The 9,468-nt window shown below is 32.5% G+C and overlaps 1 pseudogene; it reads left to right on the top strand.

Moving 5' to 3' along the window:
• Nucleotides 1–211: 211 nt before the first annotated feature.
• LOC133805110 (trihelix transcription factor DF1-like) lies at nucleotides 212–4,106 on the top strand (annotated as a pseudogene).
• The last annotated feature ends 5,362 nt before the right edge of the window (nucleotides 4,107–9,468 follow it).

Genomic DNA, 9,468 nt, shown 5'->3' with positions numbered 1-9,468 from the left:
ACTCAAGTGAATGATCCCATGGTGCTTTTTTTTTTCTTTTTTATTTAAAAAAAACTCAACATACACGCAAAAAATTAAATAAATAAAAAAAAAAGATTCCGCAGCTAAAAAGTAAAAAATAAAAATTAAAAAATAATAAAGAAAATAATATATATATTTCTTGAGATTGACAAGTAGCTAAGCTGATCTCTCCACGCACCGAAAGAAAATAAAAAAATAAAAAAATAAATTCACCCTTATACCCTCCATCTGCATAAAACCCCTTAATAGACAAAGAATTCACCATCCTTTTCAGGGTTGATTTGTGTTACTATTATTTTTTTATTTTTTATTTTTATGTTTTTCCCTTTCTCCTCATCAGCTGTAAGTAATAATTTGGAGAAGAGAATTTGGAGGAAGAAGAAGAAAGAACGGAGAAAAATTCTCCACAGAAGAGAAAGAGAGAGTAGCAGTAATTAATATTATAGGAGTATTATTATTATTATTATTGTAGAGTATATAGTAAAGTATATAGTTTTGTGTGTGTGTTTTGTGTTCTATGCTGGGGGACTCGAGTGGTGCCCCTACTGGGTTGGGAAGCTCCTCCGGCGGTGGCGATGCGGCGGTGGCAGCGGTGAGCCAAGAAGGAGGAGGAAGAGGTGGGTCGAATAATTCTGGGGAAGAAGGTAGAATTATGATGATGAGTAGTAGTAATAATAGCAAAAATCATGAAGAGATGTTAATGAGTAGCAGTACGGATAGAAGCTTTGGCGGTAATCGGTGGCCGAGGCAAGAGACTATTGCGCTTTTGAAGATACGCTCTGAAATGGACGTGGCTTTTCGAGATGCAACTGTTAAAGGTCCATTGTGGGATGATGTTTCCAGGTAATTAATTATTATTATTATTATTATTTATATATATATATATGTTTCTGGGTGAGTGAAATATATATTGGGAAATCTTAATTCAGATTTTAATTTGAGCTGGGAATTTGAGATCTGTGAAATGAAAAAAGGTTTCATCTTCATCTTCTTCTTCTTCTAATCTTTTCTGGGTTTAATTTACACATGAGATTAGAAGTTTCATTTTCTTGGGATTTTTTTTTGTCTTCTCTTCTATCTATTTTCAGCTTCTTTGTTTGGTTTTATTAATTTTTCATCATCTTTTTTCTCCAGTAATAATAGAATTAAAATTTGGGTTTCGTTTTAATAATTTTTGCAAGCATTTACTTCTCCTCTCTTTATTTATTCCCCAGAGAATAATGACTTGAATAAATTCTATATCAACATGAATTTAGTTTTTCGATATTTCTCAGATTTTTTTTTTTGGCCTTCTCCCCCCTTTCTCTCTCTATTCAGTTTTAATTCTATTACGAAAAATAAAAATTAGAATTTAAGGTAAAAAGAGAATAAATTCTTCTCAACTTGGGTTTTATTCATCCAATTCCTTCATTATATAGTACAGTGATATATATATATATAAATTATATATATATCGTCATTGCTAAATCCCAAGCTTCACTCGCTCTCATCACTCCCTTTCTATAAATCCTTCTGTGAAAAATAAAAAATAAAAAATAAAATTATCAAAATCACCTTTCTGCTTGTCATTTATTACAATTCAAGCATATTTCATGGTATATATTTCTTATATTTCATTACTTTATTCAAAAGATTGAGTTTTTTATTACAGCAAACACTGAAATTTCGTCTCTTTCTTCTTTAATATATATATATGTATGTATTTATATGTAATTAACTGATGTTGTTATCATCAGGAAGCTAGCCGAGCTTGGTTATCATCGAAGCGCGAAGAAATGTAAGGAGAAATTCGAGAACGTTTACAAGTATCACAAGAGAACCAAAGATGGCCGAACTGGAAAATCTGACGGCAAAACTTATCGCTTTTTCGACCAATTAGAAGCTCTCGAGCATCAACTCTCTTCGTTCTCATCATCATCTTCACCGACTTCCGCCGTCCCAACACCGCCACAGCTTCCCAAACCTCAGCCACCCACAATGCAGACAGCGGCGGCGGCGTCTATGATGATGGCAACGACACCCATATCGGCTGCAGCGAATACTACTACTACTACTACTACTCCAATGGCGCCATTGCCTCGAAACACTACCACTACTGCTACTACTACTGTTCCATCGATTAGTCCTTCTGCTGTTGTTACTACCATGCCTATGATGAACATCTCATTTCAATCTCCATTCCAAGGTGTTTCGACAAACCCTACTACGATTCTACCACTGCCGGCGACAAACCCTACTACTACTGCTGCTGCTGCTACTACAACGACATTTCCTTCATCCGAGTATAGAAGCATCTCGGCGGATCTTGTCTCGAATTCGATGACGACTTCTTCAACGTCCTCGGATGAGGAGATGGAAGATGTTGAAACTGGCGGCGGCGGTGGCGGTGGTGGTGGTGGTGGGAGGAGGAAGAGGAAAAGAAAGTGGAAGGACTTCTTCGAGAGATTGATGAAGGAAGTGATTCAGAGACAGGAGGAGTTGCAGAAGAAGTTTTTGGAAGCTATAGAGAAGCGAGAGCAAGAGAGAATGGTTAGGGAAGAAGCTTGGAGGATGCAAGAGATGTCGAGGATCAATCGAGAGCGAGAGATTTTGGCTCAGGAGAGATCTTATGCCGCTGCCAAAGACGCCGCCGTCATGTCATTCCTTCAGAAAGTTTCCGAACAGCAGAGCCAGCAAAATCCCGGCGGCGCCGCGCCAACTGCTGATATTCTACCACCACTGCCGATTATCCAACCGGTGCAATCCACTCAACCGCCACAAGCACAGCCACAGACATCACCCCAACCGCAACCGCAACCGCAACAGCAACCGCAACCACAACCACCGCAGCCGCTTCCATCGCCACCGCCACTGATGCAAAGGCCGCAACCAGTGGTTTCCAGCATCGAAAATGTGCCGAAATCAGACCACCTCAACGAGAATAATAATAACAACAACATCATAGTCAGCAACAGTAATAATAACAACAGTTCCATGGCAGACGGGTCAGGGAGCTCATCGCGGTGGCCTAAAGCGGAGGTTCTCGCGCTGATCAAGCTACGAACCAACCTCGACGCTAAGTACCAAGAGAACGGTCCCAAAGGTCCGCTGTGGGAGGAGATATCGGCGCTGATGAGGAAGCTCGGGTACAACCGGAACGCCAAGAGGTGCAAGGAGAAGTGGGAGAACATAAACAAGTACTTCAAGAAGGTCAAAGAGAGCAACAAGAAACGACCGGAAGATTCCAAGACCTGTCCCTACTTCCACCAGTTGGACGCTCTCTACAGGCAGAAGACCAGTAAGTACTACGACTCCTCCGCCGCCGCCCTCCAGGTGGGTCAACAGCAGCATCTAGCGAAGCCGGAGAATTCGGTTCCGCTCATGGTGCAGCCCGAGCAGCAATGGCCACCGGCACCACTGCCGTCAACTGGGAATAATCAGAATACATCGACGGAGGAAATGGAGAGGTTGGATCGGATCAACCACGAGGAGGAAGACTATGAAGAAGACGAGGAGGACGAAGATGACGACGAGGAAGACGAAGATGAAGGTGGGAATAATTATGAACTGGTGGCCAATAAGCCTGGCACTACTGTTAATGCAGTTGAGTGAGTTTGAGTTAGAGAATCAAGATAATTAATGGAGCTGAAGAGAGAGAGATGGGGTTGTCGGAGATGATTGGTCGGGACGACCGGTGGGTCAGAATTTTTTTTTGTTTTTCCGGCGAAGCGTGGACCATGATGATGAAACATTTTAGTGTTACTACTCAAAACGACATTGGAAAGTTGTTATACGACAAGATATTGGAAAATTTAGGTTAAAAAAGAAAAAAAAAATATGAAGAAAAGACACATGGGTTTGGGGAAGGGTTTAATTTGTAACATATAGTCAAGTGAGATTATATGTTTTTTTTTTCTTTCTTAAATTTTATTTTTATTATTTATTTATTTTTTCCTAAAATAAATAAGGTAAAGAGAGAGATCATCAAGGGTTTAGATTCCACAAAAAAATAAAAAATAAATGAAAGCGAACTAGCGATGTATTTTTGTTTTTTCTTTTCTTTAATTGTTCATGGTGGTGTAAATGTGAGAAAATGGTTATCAGTCTCTTTTTTTTTTTCTTTCAATTATACCAAATTGAATTGGTTCAATTTTTGTTTTTAATTATTTAGAATACATTACGTATGAGTAAAAAAAAAAGGTAAATTTAAGATCTAGAATGTATAAACAAATAGTACCAAAAAAAATTATACAAATCTAGATACATATAGTATTAAGTTGTAAAGGTAAAACCAGATCCCAGATCTACGGTACAAACACCCATAAACTTTTGGTATTTTTAAAAAGAAAAAGAAAAAGAAAAGAAAAGAATAATGAGAAGGTAGGCTCTGAAAATGTAGTGGATTACAGCTTATAAAATGGGGGAGAGGGGACAATAAGGTAAAGCCCTTTGTAACAGAGGGTTACCCACAATATGCCAACATCACATGGAGTCATGGACCCTTTCATAGGTCCACCAAAAACGAATCTTCTAACTTCTTATTATATTTATATAAATATATTATTACACCTTTTTTATTTATTTATTTTCTGTACATGTTCTTTGATTTTACATTAAATTCATGGATGTTAGTACCATAAAAGAACCTGTTCCTTTTAATATATATATAAAAAATTTTAAAAAAAATATTATACTCGATTTTTATTCTTTTTTCCTTTAATAATTAGAAGGTTCGTTGTGATCTAGCTAGGCAAAAAGGAAAAATAAAATTCTTTTAATTTTTTTTTTGTGTTTTAATTTTGGTCACATGATTGTTAGAATGTAGAGGATAATTAAGCTTGTGAAGTGTTCATATGTGTTTCGAGATTGGTGTTGGGAAAAAGAAGAGTTTAATCATGTAGTGTTATGTATTATTATATTATATTTATTAATAATTTCTTGGTTCACTAAAAAAGAAAGGGAAAAAAATGTATATATAATGTATTCCTTACATTTGGAATAACTTAATACGCACTTGTACAGGTCTCTTTTCTAATGTTAAATATATATTTTCTATATAATTTATTTTTATTCTATTATTAATTTATTTTTAAATATTATTATAATTTATATACATATATGTCATGTAATTACGTAAATATATATATATATATTTTTACTAATGTTATGTTTATATGTTATATATATAGAAATTATTGATATAAATATTTATATATATTATAGAACTGGAATTCATTCTATTATACATTTGAAAAAAAGTGAACACATTTTAATTAAAATTATAAACAATGTTTTGCCCTAATTTTTTAATATATTTATGCCATACATTTTATTAAACATATTTTATTTATTTTTATGCTATTGTTTATTTATTTAAAATTTATATAATAATTAAAAAATAATAAAAATAAATACATATTTAAATAAGTATGTTTATAATTTTAAAATTAAACAAACGTCCATTGCACGTTATTTTTAACTAGTATAGATATTCTATACTCTTATCATAATAACAATAATAATGTTAATTTAGTTGATATATACATAGATATATTTTAATAAATTTTCCCTAATGAGTTATTATCTTATAACTACAACACTCTCCATGCCATAACCTTAATTTTAATATATATATATATCTATTCTATATAATAAATATGTAAATAACGGAAATTCTTTGTTTTAACGGTCTTTTATTTTTATAATGTTAACTTTAATAGAATATTCTTATATTTAACAGAAAATTTTTATATTTAACGGTAGTTTGTAAACATTTAAACTTAAATAAAATAAAATACAATAAATAATTAAAAAAATTAAATAGGATATTTTTGAGATATTTTACAATGATAATTATTTAAAAATAATAAATTGATACGTTTTATAACTTAAATAAAATTTAGTTAAACTTAAACTCAGCAACAAATTGCTTTTTTTAAAAAAACTAGCAAGAAACTTAAATTTAAAATTCATGCATAATATTTAATATTACATTAAACATATAATATATTATCTCTTGTTGTCACTCCTAAATTAAAAAACTAGAACAAACATAAACTTACAAAAATAAATAAATTATTAATAAAAATAATTAATAAATTCTATAAATAAAACTAAACAAACGTGCATATTGCACGTTGCTTGTATCTAGTATATTTATATAAACCTTTAGTAGGTTTAGTTAGAGCATTATTATATCTATTATACATATATATATTTATAAGATTTATTGTGTATTTGAATTTGAAAGACAATAACCGACCGTTATAAATTTATTTTGTCTTTTATCATTTTATTAATTAGTCTTGAGTGATCAATAAAAATGTGTAGATAAGAGAAATTATTAATTTGCCACATAGTCAAGTATCTCTTCTATATAAATGTGTAGATAACAAAATTTATTGGTTTTAACGATTTTTTATTTTTTCTGTTAACTTTAATCAAATATTCTTATATTTAACAGTAGATTCTAAACATTACTTAAACTTAAATAAAATTAATTAAAAAAATTAAAATAAGATATTTTTGAGATAATTTACAATGATAATTATTTAAAAATAACAAAACCATATATTTTATAAAATAAAATTTAATTAAACGTAAACTTAATATTATATTATATTTTATAATCTTTTGTTGTCATTGCCAAATTAAAAAACTAAAACAAACATAAACTTAAACAAAAATATATAAATAAATAAATTAAAATAGGAAATTTTAAAGATATTTTATGATAATTTAAATAATTAAATAATATTTATTTAAAAATAATAAAGGCATACATATCATTCTTTTTATCTTATAAATTTGTGCGATAGTTTATTTTTTATTAAGTGATTGAAGCTCTTTTTCTTCATCAAATTCACCAAAGGACATTGTGAGATGCATTAGAAACTAAAAATTATTGATGCATGTATACTATTATCTACACTACGACCTTTTCTATTCTTATTTTATTTCTTTTATTAATTTATTTTAAATATTATTGTATTTTATATATATATATGTCATGTAGCCATGTAAATATATATATATATATCTATACGTTGTGTTTAGATATCATATATGTTGAAGAGATTATTGATATAAATATTTATATATACTATAGAATTATAATTCATTCTATTATATATATATTTAAAAATAGTACACCAGTTTTTATTAAAATTACACACAATGTTTACAACTTTAAAATTAAGCAAACGTGCATTGCACGTTGCTTCTAACCTAGTATATATACATATATATATATCTATATTCTATATAAAAAATATGTATATAACGGAAATTATTAGTTTTAATGGTTTTTTTTAAAAAAAAATTCCATTAACTTTAACATAATATTCTTATATTTAACGATAGATTGTAAACATGACTTAAACTTAAATAAATAAATAATTAAAGAAATTAAAATATGATATTTTTGAGATATTTTACAATGATAATTATTTAAAAAATAGTAAAATCATACATTTTATAACATAAATAAAATTTAACTAAACTTAATATTATATTAAACATATAATATATAATATTTTGCTGTCTCTGACAAATCCAAAAATGAGAAGAAACATAAATTTAAACAAAAATAAATTAATTAATTTATTAAAATAGGATATTTTAAAGATATTTTATGATAATTTAAATAATTAAATCATATTTATTAAAAAATAATAAAGGCATTCATATCATTTTTTTATCTTATAAATTTGTGTGATAGTTTGTTTTTTATCAAATGATTTGAGCTTTTTTTCTTCAGCAAATTCACCAAAGGACATTGCGAGATACATTAGAAAATAAAAATAGTTGATGCATGCATACTACTGTCTACACTATGACTTTTTCTATTTTTATTGTTACACTCAGATTTCGAGACCAGAAGTTATGACCTCGAAAATTGGACTCATCAAGTATGAGCTCGAAATATATGAAATACATTGTATGGTCTAGTTGTAAGATCTCCGAAGTAAAAGGAAGATCTCGAAAATGTGTAGCCTCAGGATTCTTTCTGAGCTTGAAATGACATGACATTGGGATACATCTGTTATCAAGTGCCTTCGGATTGAGCGGCTTGAGCTTGGGAAACGCAGGCTCGGGTATGATAGCCTCGACAATATTTATCTATTCCGAGCATGTCTTGGAGTAAGGTGGCAAGCTCGTAGCAATGCCATAAGCCTTGACAGCCACAGGGTCGATCGCTGATCTCGAAAACCCGATAAGTCATCTGGGACAACCCGTTATGTACGAACATATTTACTGTTGTATAATCCCAACATTTAAGGGATATTATTTAGTTTGTTATCCGTTCCCGGGTCTTCAGGGGACGTTTTCTTATATATATGAGATACAACATTTAATGTAATTATTTGAATTGATATACATAATATCTTCTCGAAATATGTGGGAATGAACTCTGTAACCTCTCTATAAATAGAGAAGGAATGACCACTTGTAAAGGACCGATTATTTGAGATCTGGAGAGAAAATTCTGGGTAATTCATCTTTGAAGAATTTCCAGAAAACTCCAAGTCCTAATAACACTGACTCGTGGACTAGGCAAATTTAACTGCTGAACCACATAAAAACCTTTTTGTTTCTCCTTACTATTCCTTTGCACCATAGTTTACATTGTTTAATTGCTCTACGATTTAAGTTGACGAAAAACGGCGTCAACAGTTTGGTGCTTTTATTGAGAGCATTAAGTAATACGTATCAGAGTCTAGTCAGTTGAAAAGCCTCCCTTAATCAACTATGGCCGCAAATGATCCCAATATTCCTGAGGAGGAAATCCTAGAGGACGTTAACTATCCGAGGCGCCCTGGGAAACAACCGATGATAAATTCGGACCCAGATGAGAGGAGTGGATCCTTTGACTCTCGCGGACCACCTGCACCGCCGGGCCCCAGGGACGACAAGGACATGTATTACAACCCTGAGCGATATGTCCCTATTGTGGAGCTTGAAAATCGTCAGTTGCGAAAGCAATTTGCGGATGCCAAGAAACGTAACGAGGAGCTGGCTAGATTGGCTGCTGAGGCGCAGACAGCTCAGCCCCCGCCTCCACCTGAGGCCCAAGCTCCACCTCCGCGAGATGTTCATGTTCCGCCCCGCAGGCCTCGTGGGAGACCTCGCAAAAACGCTGCCACACAAAGAACGAAGCAACCTCCGCCACCGATAAAACAGCTTGCTCCCTCAAGGCATCGGAGAAATACCCGGGCTAGAGCTCCTGTCAACTCAACTTCTGAGGTACCAGCCGAAACTGGGAATAACCGAGCTCCCGTAGCGGCCTGGACCCAAAATTCTGGTAACACACATAACGTTCCTGAACTGACACAGGCAAACTTGGGACCTTCTAGGCCCCGTAATGGATGGCAGCCACCATCACCCATAAGGCATCCACCATCGCCGATAAGATATCCCTCACCACCTCGGAGAAACACGCAATCGACTCAGGGTGATAGGGAAATG

This window comes from Humulus lupulus, chromosome X, assembly GCF_963169125.1.
Source record: "Humulus lupulus chromosome X, drHumLupu1.1, whole genome shotgun sequence".
Lineage (NCBI taxonomy): Eukaryota > Viridiplantae > Streptophyta > Magnoliopsida > Rosales > Cannabaceae > Humulus > Humulus lupulus.
The sequence above is the reverse complement of the archived record's forward strand: the minus strand, read 5'-3'. Positions and strand labels throughout refer to the sequence as shown.